This window comes from Triticum urartu, chromosome 3A, assembly GCF_056163025.1.
Source record: "Triticum urartu cultivar PI428250 chromosome 3A, HENAU_Tu73, whole genome shotgun sequence".
Lineage (NCBI taxonomy): Eukaryota > Viridiplantae > Streptophyta > Magnoliopsida > Poales > Poaceae > Triticum > Triticum urartu.
In genome coordinates this window covers 473561490-473574309 of record NC_141875.1, presented here as the reverse complement: position 1 = coordinate 473574309, position 12820 = coordinate 473561490, and positions in this window count along the sequence as shown.

Here is a 12820-nt window from a genome sequence, read left to right as displayed (position 1 = left end):
GAACACCATAGTGTGATGGTGTGTCCGAACATCATAACTGCACCCTATTGAATATGATGCATACCATGATGTCTCTTATCGAATTACCACGATAGTTTATGGGTTAGGCATTAGAGACAACCACATTCACTTTAAATAGGGCACCACGTAATTCCGATGAGATGACACCGTATGAACTATGGTTTAGAGAAACCTAAGCTGTCATTTCTTAAAAGTTTGGGGCTGCGACGCTTATGTGAAAAAGTTCCAGGCTGATAAGCTCGAACCCAAAGCGGATAAATGCATCTTCATAGGACACCCAAAACAGTTGGGTATACCTCCTGTCTCAGATCCGAAAGCAATAAGGGATTGTTTCTAGAATCGGGTCCTTTCTCGAGGAAAAGTTTCTCTCGAAAGAATTGAGTGGGAGGATGGTGGAGACTTGATGAGGTTATTGAACCGTCTCTTCAACTAGTGTGTGACAGGGCACAGGGAGTTGTTCTTGTGGCACCTACACCAATTGAAGTGGAAGCTTATGATAGTGATCATGAAACTTCAGATCAAGTCACTACTAAACCTCGTGGGATGACAAGGATGAGTACTACTTCAGAGTAGTACGTAATCCTGTCTTGGAAGTCATGTTGCTAGACAACAATGAACCTACGAGCTATGGAGAAGCGATGGTGGGCCCGGATTCCGATAAATGGCTCGAGGCCATAAAATCCGAGAGAGGATCCATGTATGAAAACAAAGTGTAGACTTTGGCAGAACGACTCGATGGTCGTAAGTCTGTTGAGTACAGATGGATTTTAAAAGGAAGACGGAAAATGATGGTAAGTATCATCATTGAGAAAGCTCGACTTGTCGTTAAGATGTTTTCTGACAAGTTCAAGGAGTTGACTACGATGAGACTTTCTCACTCGTAGCGATGCCAAGAGTCTGTTGGAATTATATTAGCAGTCACTGCATTATTTATGAAATCTTGCAGATAGGATGTCAAAACATTGTTTCCTCGACGATTTTCTTGAGGAAAGGTTGTATGTGATACAACCGGAAGGTTTTGTCAATCCTGAAAGATGCTAATAAGTATGCAAAGCTCCAGCAATCCTTCTAAGGACTGGGGTAAGCATCTCGGAGTTGGAATGTATACTTTGATGAGATGATCAAAGTTTTTGGGTGTATGCAAAGTTTATGAGAAACTTGAATTTCCAAAGAAGTGAGTGGGAGCACTATAGAATTTCTGATGAGTATATGTTGTTGACATATTGTTGATCAGAAATGACGTAGAATTTCTGGGAAGCATATAGGGTTATTTGGAAAGTGTTTTTCAATGGAAAGCCTGGATTAAGCTACTTGAACATTGAGCATCAAGATCTATAAGGATAGATCAAAACGCTTAATGGTACTTTCAAATGAGCACATACCTTGACATGATCTTGAAGGTGTTCAAGATGGATCAGTCAAAGAAGGGGTTCTTGCCTGAGTTGTAAGGTATGAAGTTAAGACTTAAAGCTTGACCACGGCAGAATGGAGAGAAAGGACGAAGGTCGTCCCCTATGCTTAAGACGTAGGCTCTACAGTATGCTATGCTGTGTACCGCACCTGAAGTGTGCCTTGCCATGAGTCAGTCAAGGGGTACAAGAGTGATCCAAGAATGGATCACAGGACAGCGGTCAAAGTTATCCTTAGTAACTAGTGGACTAAGGAAGTTTTCTCGATTATGGAGGTGGTAAAAGAGTTCGTCGTAAAGGGTTACGCTGATGCAAACTTTGACACTAATCCAGATTATTCTGAGTAGTAAAATGGATTCGTATAGTAGAACAGTTATTTGGAATAGCTCCAAATGTAGCGTAGTAGTTGCATATACAAGATGACATAGAAATTTGTGAAGTACATACGGATCTGAATGTTTCAGACCCGTTGACTATAACCTCTCTCACAAGCATAACATGATCAAACCAGAACTCTTGGGTGTTAGTCACATGGGGATGTGACCTTGAGTGTTAGTCACATAGCGATGTGAACTAGATTATTGACTCTAGTGCAAGTGGGAGACTGTTGGAAATATGCCCTAGAGGCAATAATAAATTGATTATTATTATATTTCCTTGTTCATGATAATCGTTTATTATCCATGCTAGAATTGTATTGATAGGAAACTCAGATACATGTGTGGATACATAGACAACACCATGTCCCTAGTAAGCCTCTAGTTGACTAGCTCGTTGATCAATAGATGGTTACGGTTTCCTGACCATGGACATTGGATGTCATTGATAATGGGATCACATCATTAGGAGAATGATGTGATGGACAAGACCCAATCCTAAGCCTAGCACAAAGATCGTGTAGTTCGTATGCTAAAGCTTTTCTAATGTCAAGTATCATTTCCTTAGACCATGAGATTGTGCAACTCCCGGATACCGTAGGAGTGCTTTGGGTGTGCCAAACGTCACAACGTAACTGGGTGACTATAAAGGTGCACTACGGGTATTTCCGAAAGTGTCTGTTGGGTTGGCACGAATCGAGACTGGGATTTGTCACTCCGTGTGACGGAGAGGTATCTCTGGGCCCACTCGGTAAGACATCATCATAATGTGCACAATGTGATCAAGGAGTTGATCACGGGATGATGTGTTACGGAACGAGTAAAGAGACTTGCCGGTAACGAGATTGAACAAGGTATCGTGATACCGACGATCGAATCTCGGGCAAGTATCGTACCGATAGACAAAGGGAATTGTATACGGGATTGATTAAGTCCTTGACATCGTGGTTCATCCGATGAGATCATCGTGGAGCATGTGGGAGCCAACATGGGTATCCAGATCCCGCTGTTGGTTATTGACCAGAGAACGTCTCGGTCATGTCTGCATGGTTCCCGAACCCGTAGGGTCTACACACTTAAGGTTCGGTGACGCTAGGGTTATAGAGATATTAGTATGCAGTAACCCGAAAGTTGTTAGGAGTCCCGGATGAGATCCCGGACGTCACGAGGAGTTCCGGAATGGTCCGGAGGTAAAGATTTATATATGGGAAGTCCTGTTTTGGTCACCGAAAAAGTTTCGGGGTTTATCGGTAACGTACCGGGACCACCGGGAGAGTCCCGGGGGTCCACCAAGTGGGGCCACCAGCCCCGGAGGCTTGCATGGGCCAAGAGTGGTTAGGGACCAGCCCCTGAGTGGGCTGGTGCGCCTCCCACAAGGCCCAAGGCGCAGCAAAGGAGGAGAAGGGGAAACCCTAGGCTTAGATGGGCCCTAAGGCCCACCCTAGGGGGCGCCCCCCTCTCCCCTCTTGGCCGCCCCCCTTTTCCCATCTAGGGCTGCCGCCCCCCCCTAGGGGTGGGACCCCTAGAGGGGGCGCACCCTCCTCCCCTCCTCCTATAAATAGTGAGGCCTAGGGGCTGCCCAATACGCGATTTGATCTCTCCCTGGTGCAGCCCTACCTCTCTCCTCCTCGTCTCTCGCGGTGCTTGGCGAAGCCCTGCTGGAGCACCACGCTCCTCCATCACCACCACGCCGTTGTGCTGCTGCTGGATGGAGTCTTCCTCAACCTCTCCCTCTCTCCTTGCTGGATCAAGGCATGGGAGACGTCACCGGGCTGTACGTGTGTTGAACGCGGAGGTGCCGTCCGTTCGGCACTAGGATCTCCGGTGATTTGGATCATGACGAGTACGACTCCTTCAACCCCGTTCTCTTGAACGCTTCCGCATAGCGATCTACAAGGGTATGTAGATGCACTCTCCTTCCCCTCGTTGCTGGTTTCTCCATAGATAGATCTTGGTGACACGTAGGAAAATTTTGAATTTCTGCTACGTTCCCCAACAGTGGCATCATGAGCTAGGTCTATTGCGTAGATTCTATGCGCGAGTAGAACACAAAGTAGTTGTGGGCGTTGATTTTGTTCAATATGCTTACCGTTACTAGTCCAATCTTGATTCGGCGGCATTGTGGGATGAAGTGGCCCGGACCAACCTTACACGTACGCTTACGTGAGACCGGTTCCACCGACTGACATGCACTAGTTGCATAAGGTGGCTGGCGGGTGTCTGTCTCTCCCACTTTAGTCGGAACGGATTCGATGAAAAGGGTCCTTATGAAGGGTAAATAGCAATTGGCATATCACGTTGTGGTTTTTGCGTAGGTAAGAAACGTTCTTGCTAGAAACCCATAGCAGCCACGTAAAACATGCAAACAACAATTAAAGGACGTCTAACTTGTTTTTGCAGGGTATGCTATGTGATGTGATATGGCCAAAGGATGTGATGAATGATATATGTGATGTATGAGATGATCATGTTCTTGTAATAGGAATCACGACTTGCATGTTGATGAGTATGACAACCGGCAGGAGCCATAGGAGTTGTCTTAATTTATTTATGACCTGCGTGTCAACATAAACGTCATGAAATTACTTTACTTTATTGCTAACCGTTAGCTGTAGTAGTAGAAGTAATAGTTGGCGAGACAACTTCATGAAGACACGATGATGGAGATCATGGTGTCATACCGGTGACGATGATGATCATGGAGCCCCGAAGATGGAGATCAAAAGGAGCAAAGTGATATTGGCCATATCATGTCACTATTTGATTGCATGTGATGTTTATCATGTTTATACATCTTATTTGCTTAGAACGACGGTAGTAAATAAGATGATCCCTCATAATAATTTCAAGAAAGTGTTCCCCCTAACTGTGCACCGTTCCGACAGTTCGTTGTTTCGAAGCACCACGTGATGATCGGGTGTGATAGATTCTAACGTTCACATACAACGGGTGTAAGACAGATTTACACATGCAAAATACTTAGGTTGACTTGACGAGCCTAGCATGTACAGACTTGGCCTCGGAACACAAGAGACTGAAAGGTCGAGCATGAGTCGTATGGCAGATACGATCAACATGAAGATGTTCACCGATGATGACTAGTCCGTCTCACGTGATGATTGGACACGGCCTAGTTGACTCGGTCATGTAATCACTTAGATGACTAGAGGGATGTCTATCTGAGTGGGAGTTCATAAGATGAACTTAATTATCCTGAACATAGTCAAAAGGTCTTCGCAAATTATGTCGTAGCTCGCGCTTCAGTTCTACTGTTTAGATATGTTCCTAGAGAAAATTTAGTTGAAAGTTGATTGTAGCAATTATGCGGACTAGGTCCGTAAACTGAGGATTGTCCTCATTGCTTCATAGAAGGCTTATGTCCTTAATGCACCGCTCAGTGTGCTGAACCTCGAACGTTGTCTGTGGATGTTGCGAACATCTGACATACACATTTTGATAACTACGTGATAGTTCAGTTAAACGGTTTAGAGTTGAGGCACCGAAGACGTTTTGAAATGTCGCGGAACATATGAGATGTTTCGAGGGCTGAAATTGGGATTTCAGGCTCATGCCCACGTCAAGAGGTATAAGACCTCCGACGATTTTCTTAGCCTACAAACTAAGGAGAAAAGCTCAATTGTTGAGCTTGTGCTCAGATTGTCTGAGTACAACAATCATTTGAATCGAGTGGGAGTTGATCTTCCAGATGAGATAGTGATGTTTCTCCGAAGTCATTACCACCAAGCTGCAGTACCTAGACATTCTGAGTATATGTTCACTAGCAGAACTATTCTCCTCCATTTTGCAGCTATAGAAGTTATTGGAGACCTCATATCTCTCAATCCGGGCATTTGCTTGAAATATTAACTTCAACTCCTGGAACATCTCATTTGCTCCATGACGTTCAAAACGTCGTTGAAGTCCTGGTTCTAAGCCGTAAAGCATGGCACACTGAACTATTGAGTAGTCATCAATACGTGACTGCCAGGCATTCACAATGTCTGCAGTTGCCGGTGCGGGTGGGACACCTAGCGGTGCTTCCAGGACGTAATTCTTCTGTGCAGCAATGAAGATAATCCTCAAGTTACAGACTCAGTCCGTGTAATTTCTACCATCATCTTTCAACTTTGCTTTCTCAAGGAACGCATTAAAATTCAACGGAACAACAACATGGGCCATCTATCTACAACATAGACATGTAAAATACTATCAGGTACCAAGTTCATGATAAATTAAAGTTCAATTAATCATATTACTTAAGAACTCCCACTTAGATAGACATCCCTCTAATCATCTAAGTGATCGCGTGATCCATATCAACTAAACCATGTCCGATCATCACGTGAGATGGAGAAGTTTTCAATGGTGAACATCACTATGTTGATCATATCTACTATATGATTCATGCTCGACCTTTTGGTCTCAGTGTTCCGAGGCCATATCTGCATATGCTAGGCTCATCAAGTATGTTCAACAACATAAGTTGTTCCCTTTGTCATCGGTATGTTACTTGCCCGAGATTCGATCGTCGATATCTCAATACCTAGTTCAATCTCGTTACCGGCAAGTCTCTTTACTCGTTCCGTAATACATCATCCCGCAACTAACTCATTAGTTGCAATGCTTGCAAGGCTTAAGTGATGTGCATTACCGAGAGGGCCCAGAGATACCTCTCCGACAATCAGAGTGAAAAATCCTAATCTCGAAATACGCCAACCCAACAAGTACCTTTGGAGACACCTGTAGAGCACCTTTATAATCATCCAGTTACGTTGTGACGTTTGGTAGCACACAAAGTGTTCCTCCGGTAAACAGGAGTTGCATAATCTCATAGTCATAGGAACATGTATAAGTCATGAAGAAAGAAATAGCAGAATACTAAACGATCATGTGCTAAGCTAACGGAATGGGTCATGTCAATCACATTATTCTCCTAATGATGTGACCCTGTTAATCAAATGCCAACTCATGTCTATGGTTAGGAAACATAACCATCTTTGATCAACGAGCTAGTCAAGTAGAGGCATACTAGTGACAACCTGTTTGTCTATGTATTCACACATGTATTATGTTTCCGATTAATACAATTCTAGCATGAATAATAAACATTTATCATGATATAAGGAAATAAATAATAACTTTATTATTGCCTCTAGGGCATATTTCCTTCAGTCTCCCACTTGCACTAGAGTTAATAATCTAGATTACACAGTAATGATTCTAACACCCATGGAGCCTTGGTGCTGATCATGTTTTCCTCGTGGAAGACGCTTAGTCAACGGGTCTGCAACATTTAGATCTGTATGTATCTTGCAAATTTCTATGTCTCCCACCTGGACTGGATCCCGGATGGAATTGAAGCGTCTCTTGATGTGCTTGGTTCTCTCGTGAAATCTGGATTCCTTTGCCAAGGCAATTGCACCAGTATTATCACAAAAGATTTTCATTGGACCCGATGCACTAGGTATGACACCTAGATCGGATATGAACTCCTTCATACAGACTCCTTCATTTGCTGCTTCCGAAGCAGCTATGTACTCTGCTTCACATGTAGATCCCACCACAACGCTTTGTTTAGAACTGCACCAACTGACAGCTCCACCGTTCAATGTAAATACGTATCCGGTTTGCGATTTAGAATCGTCCGGATCAGTGTCAAAGCTTGCATCAACGTAACCGTTTACGATGAGCTCTTTGTCACCTCCATAAACAAGAAACATATCCTTAGTCCTTTTCAGGTATTTCAGGATGTTATTGACCGTTGTCCAATGATCCACTCCTGGATTACTTTGATACCTCCCTGCTAGACTTATAGCAAGGCACACATCAGGTCTGGTACACAGCATTGCATACATGATAGAGCCTATGGCTGAAGCATAGGGAACATCTTCCATTTTCTCTCTATCTTCTGCAGTGGTCGAGCATTGAGTCTTACTCAACTTCACACCTTGTAACACAGGCAAGAACCCTTTCTTTGCTTGATCCATTTTAAACTTCTTCAAAACTTTGTCAAGGTATGTGCTTTGTGAAAGTCCAATTATGCGTCTTGATCTATCTCTATAGATCTTGATGCCCGATATGTAAGCAGCTTCACCGAGGTCTTTCATTGAAAAACTCTTATTCAAGTATCCCTTTATGCTATCCAGAAATTCTATATCATTTCCAATCAGCAATATGTCATCCACATATAATATCAGAAATGCTATAGAGCTCCCACTCACTTTCTTGTAAATACAGGCTTCTCCTAAAGTCTGTATAAAACCAAATGCTTTGATCACACTATCAAAGTGTTTATTCCAACTCCGAGAGGCTTGCACCAGTCCACAAATGGATCGCTAGATCTTGCACACTTTGTTAGCTCCCTTTGGATCGACAAAACCTTCTAGTTGCATCATATACAACTCTTCTTCCAGAAATCCATTCAGGAATGCAGTTTTGACATCCATTTGCCAAATTTCATAATCATAAAATGCGGCAATTGCTAACATGATTCGGACAGACTTAAGCATCGCTACGGTGAGAAGGTCTCATCGTAGTCAATCCCTTGAACTTGTCGAAAACCTTTTGCAACAAGTCGAGCTTTATAGATAGTAACATTACCGTCAGCGTTAGTCTTCTTCTTGAAGATCCATTTATTCTCAATTGCTTGCCGATCATCGGGCAAGTCAACCAAAGTCCATACTTTGTTCTCATACATGGATCCCATCTCAGAATTCGTGCCCTCAAGCCATTTTGCGGAATCTGGGCTCACCGTCGCTTCTTCATAGTTCGTAGGTTCATCATGATCTAGTAGCATGACTTCCACAAGAGGATTACCGTACCACTCTGTTGCGGATCTTACTCAGGTTGATCTACGAGGTTCAGTAGTAACTTGATCTAAAGTTCCATGATCATCATCATTAACTTCCTCACTAATTGGTGTAGGTGAAGGAAATATGCCCTAGAGGCAATAATAAAGTTATTATTTATTTCCTTATATCATGATAAATGTTTATTATTCATGCTAGAATTGTATTAACTGGAAACGTAATACTTGTGTGAATACATAGACAAACAAAGTGTCACTAGTATGCCTCTACTTGACTAGCTCGTTAATCGAAGATGGTTATGTTTCCTAACCATAGACATGAGTTGTCATTTGATTAACGGGATCACATCATTAGGAGAATGATGTGATTGACATGACCCATTCCATTAGCTTTGCACCCGATCGTTTAGTATGTTGCTATTGCTTTCTTCATGACTTATACATGTTCCTATGACTATGAGATTATGCAACTCCTGTTTACCGGAGGAACACTTTGTGTGCTACCAAACGTCACAACATAACTGGGTGATTATAAAGGTGCTCTACAGGTGTCTCCAAAGGTACATGTTGGGTTGGCATATTTCGAGATTAGGATTTGTCGCTCTGATTGTCGGAGAGGTATCTCTGGGCCCTCTCGGTAATGCACATCACTTAAGCCTTGCAAGCAATGCAACTAATAAGTTAGTTGCAAGATGATGTATTACGAAACGAGTAAAGAGACTTGTCGGTAACGAGATTGAACAAGGTATTGAGATACCGACGATCGAATCTTGGGCAAGTAACATACCGATGAAAAAGGGAACAACGTATGTTGTTATGCGGTCTGACCGATAAAGATCTTCATAGAATATTTAGGAACCAATATGAGCATCCAGGTTCCGTTATTGGTTATTGACCGGAGATGTGTCTCGGTCATGTCTACATTGTTCTCGAACCCGTAGGGTCCGCACGCTTAACGTTACGATGACAGTTTCATTATGAGTTTATATATTTTGATGTACCGAAGGTTGTTTGGAGTCCCGGATGTGATCACGGACTTGAGGAGGAGTCTCGAAATGGTCGAGACATCAAGATCGAAATATTGGACGACTATATTTGGACACTGGAAAGGTTCCGGGTGAGATTGGGACAATACCGGATCACCGGGAGGTTATCGGAACCCCCCGGGAGGTATATGGGCCTTATTGGGCCTTAGTGGAAAGGAGGGGAAAGGAGCAAGGGAGGGGGCGCGCCCCCCAAGCCCAATCCGAATTGGGAGTGGGGCCGGCCCCCCCTTTCCTTCCTCCCTCCTTCCTCTTCCTTCCCTCTCCTACTCCTAATAGGAAAAGGGGGAGTCCTACTCCCGGTGGGAGTTGGACTCCCCCCTTGGGCGCGCCACCCTCCTTGGCCGGCCCCTCCTCCACTCCTTTATATACGGGGGCAGGGGGGCACCCCAAAGACACAACAATTGATCATTGATCTCTTAGCCGTGTGCGGTGCCCCCCTCCACCATAATCCTCGATAATATTGTAGCGGTGCTTAGGCGAAGCCCTGCGACGGTAGAACATCAAGATCGTCACCACGCCGTCGTGCTGACGGAACTCATCGCCGACACTTTGCTGGATCAGAGTCCGGGGATCGTCATCGAGCTGAACGTGTGCAAAAACTCGGAGGTGCCGTAGTTTCGGTGCTTGATCGGTCGGGCCGTGAAGACGTACGACTACATCAACCGCGTTGTTATAATGCTTCCGCTTTTGGTCTACGAGGGTACGTAGACAACACTCTCCCCTCTCGTTGCTGTGCATCACCATGATCTTGCGTGTGCATAGGAATTTTTTTGAAATTACTACGTTCCCCAACAGTGGTATCAGAGCCAGGTTTTATGTGTTGATGTTATATGCACGAGTAGAACACAAGTGAGTTGTGGGCGATATAAGCCATATTGCTTACCAGCATGTCATACTTTGGTTCGGCGGTATTGTTGGATGAAGCGTCCTGGACCGACATTACGCGTATGCTTACACGAGACTGGTTCTACCGACGTGCTTTGCACACAGGTGGCTGGCGGGTGTCAGTTTCTCCAACTTTAGTTGAACCGGGTGTGGCTACGCCCGGTCCTTGCGAAGGTTAAAATAGCACCAACTTGACAAACTATCATTGTGGTTTTTGATGCGTAGGTAAGATTGGTTCTTGCTAAGCCCGTAGCAGCCACGTAAAACTTGCAACAAACAAAGTAGAGGACGTCTAACTTGTTTTTGCAGGGCATGTTGTGATGTGATACGGTCAAGGCATGATGCTAAATTTTATTGTATCAGATGATCATGTTTTGTAACCAAGTTATCGGCAACTGGCAGGAGCCATATGGTTGTCGCTTTATTGTATGCAATGCAATCGCCCTGTAATGCTTTACTTTATCACTAAGCGGTAGCGATAGTCGTAGAAGCATAATATTGGCAAGACGACAACGATGCTAAGATGGAGATCAAGGTGTCGTGCCAGTGACGATGGTGATCATGATGATGCTTCGGAGATGGAGATCACAAGCACAAGATGATGATGGCCATATCATATCACTTATATTGATTGCATGTGATGTTTATATTTTATGCATCTTATCTTGCTTTGATTGACGGTAGCATTATAAGATGATCTCTCACTAAATTTCAAGATAAAAGTGTTCTCCCTAAGTATGCACCGTTGCCAAAGTTCGTCGTGCCCAGACACCACGTGATGATCGGGTGTGATAAGCTCTGCATCTATCTACAACGGCTGCAAGCCAGTTTTGCACACGCAGAATACTCAGGTTAAACTTGACGAGCCTAGCATATGAAGATATGGCCTCGGAAAACTGAGACCGAAAGGTCGAGCGTGAATCATATAGTAGATATGATCAACATAGTGATGTTCACCATTGAAAACTACTCCATTTCATATGATGACCGGTTATGGTTTAGTTGATTTGGATCACGTGATCACTTAGAAGATTAGAGGGATGTCTTTCTAAGTGGGAGTTCTTAAGTAATATGATTAATTGAACTTAAATTTATCATGAACTTAGTACCTGATAGTATCTTGCTTTTTTATGTTTGATTGTAGATAGATGGCCCGTGCTGTTGTTCCGTTGAATTCTAATGCTTTCCTTGAGAAAGCAAAGTTAAAAGATGATGGTAGCAATTATACGGACTGGGTCCGTAACTTGAGGATTATCCTCATTGCTGCACAGAAGAATTACGTCCTGGAAGCACCACTGGGTGCCAGGCCTGCTGCTGATGCAACTGACGACGTTAAGAATGTCTGGCAGAGCAAAGCTGATGACTACTCGATAGTTCAATGTGCCATGCTTTACGGCTTAGAACCGGTTCTTCAACGATGTTTTGAACGTCATGGAGCATATGAGATGGTCCAGGAGCTGAAGCTAATATTTCAAGCAAATGCCCGGATTGAGAGATATGAAGTCTCCAAAAGTTCTATAGCTGCAATATGGAGGAGAACAGTTCTGTCAGTGAGCATATACTCAAAATGTCTGGGTATAATAATCACTTGATTCAACTGGGAGTTAATCTTCCGGATGATTGTGTCATTGACAGAATTCTCCAATCACTTCCACCTAGCTACAAGAGCTTCGTGATGAACTATAATATGCAAGGGATGGATAAGACAATTCCCGAGCTCTTCGCAATGCTAAAAGTTGTGGAGGTAGAAATCAAGAAGGAGCATCAAGTGTTGATGGTCAACAAGACCACTAATTTCAAGAAAAAGGGCAAGGGGAAGAAGAAGGGGAACTTCAAGAAGAACAGCAAGCAAGTTGCTTCTCAGGAGAAGAAACCCAAGTCTGGACCTAAGCCTGAAACTGAGTGCTTCTACTGCAAGCAGACTGGTCACTGGAAGCGGAACTGCCCCAAGTATTTGGCGGATAAGAAGGATGGCAAGGTGAACAAAGGTATATCTGATATACATGTTATTGATGTGTATCTCACTAGAGCTCGCAATAGCACCTGGGTATTTGATACTGGTTCTGTTGCTAATATTTGCAACTCGAAACAGGGACTACAGATTAAGCGAACACTGGCGAAGGACGAGGTGATGATGCGCGTGGGAAATGGTTCCAAAGTCGATGTGATCGCGGTCGGCATGCTACCTCTACATCTACCATCAGGATTAGTATTAGACCTAAATAATTGTTATTTGGTGCCAGCGTTAAGCATGAACATTATATCTGGATCTTG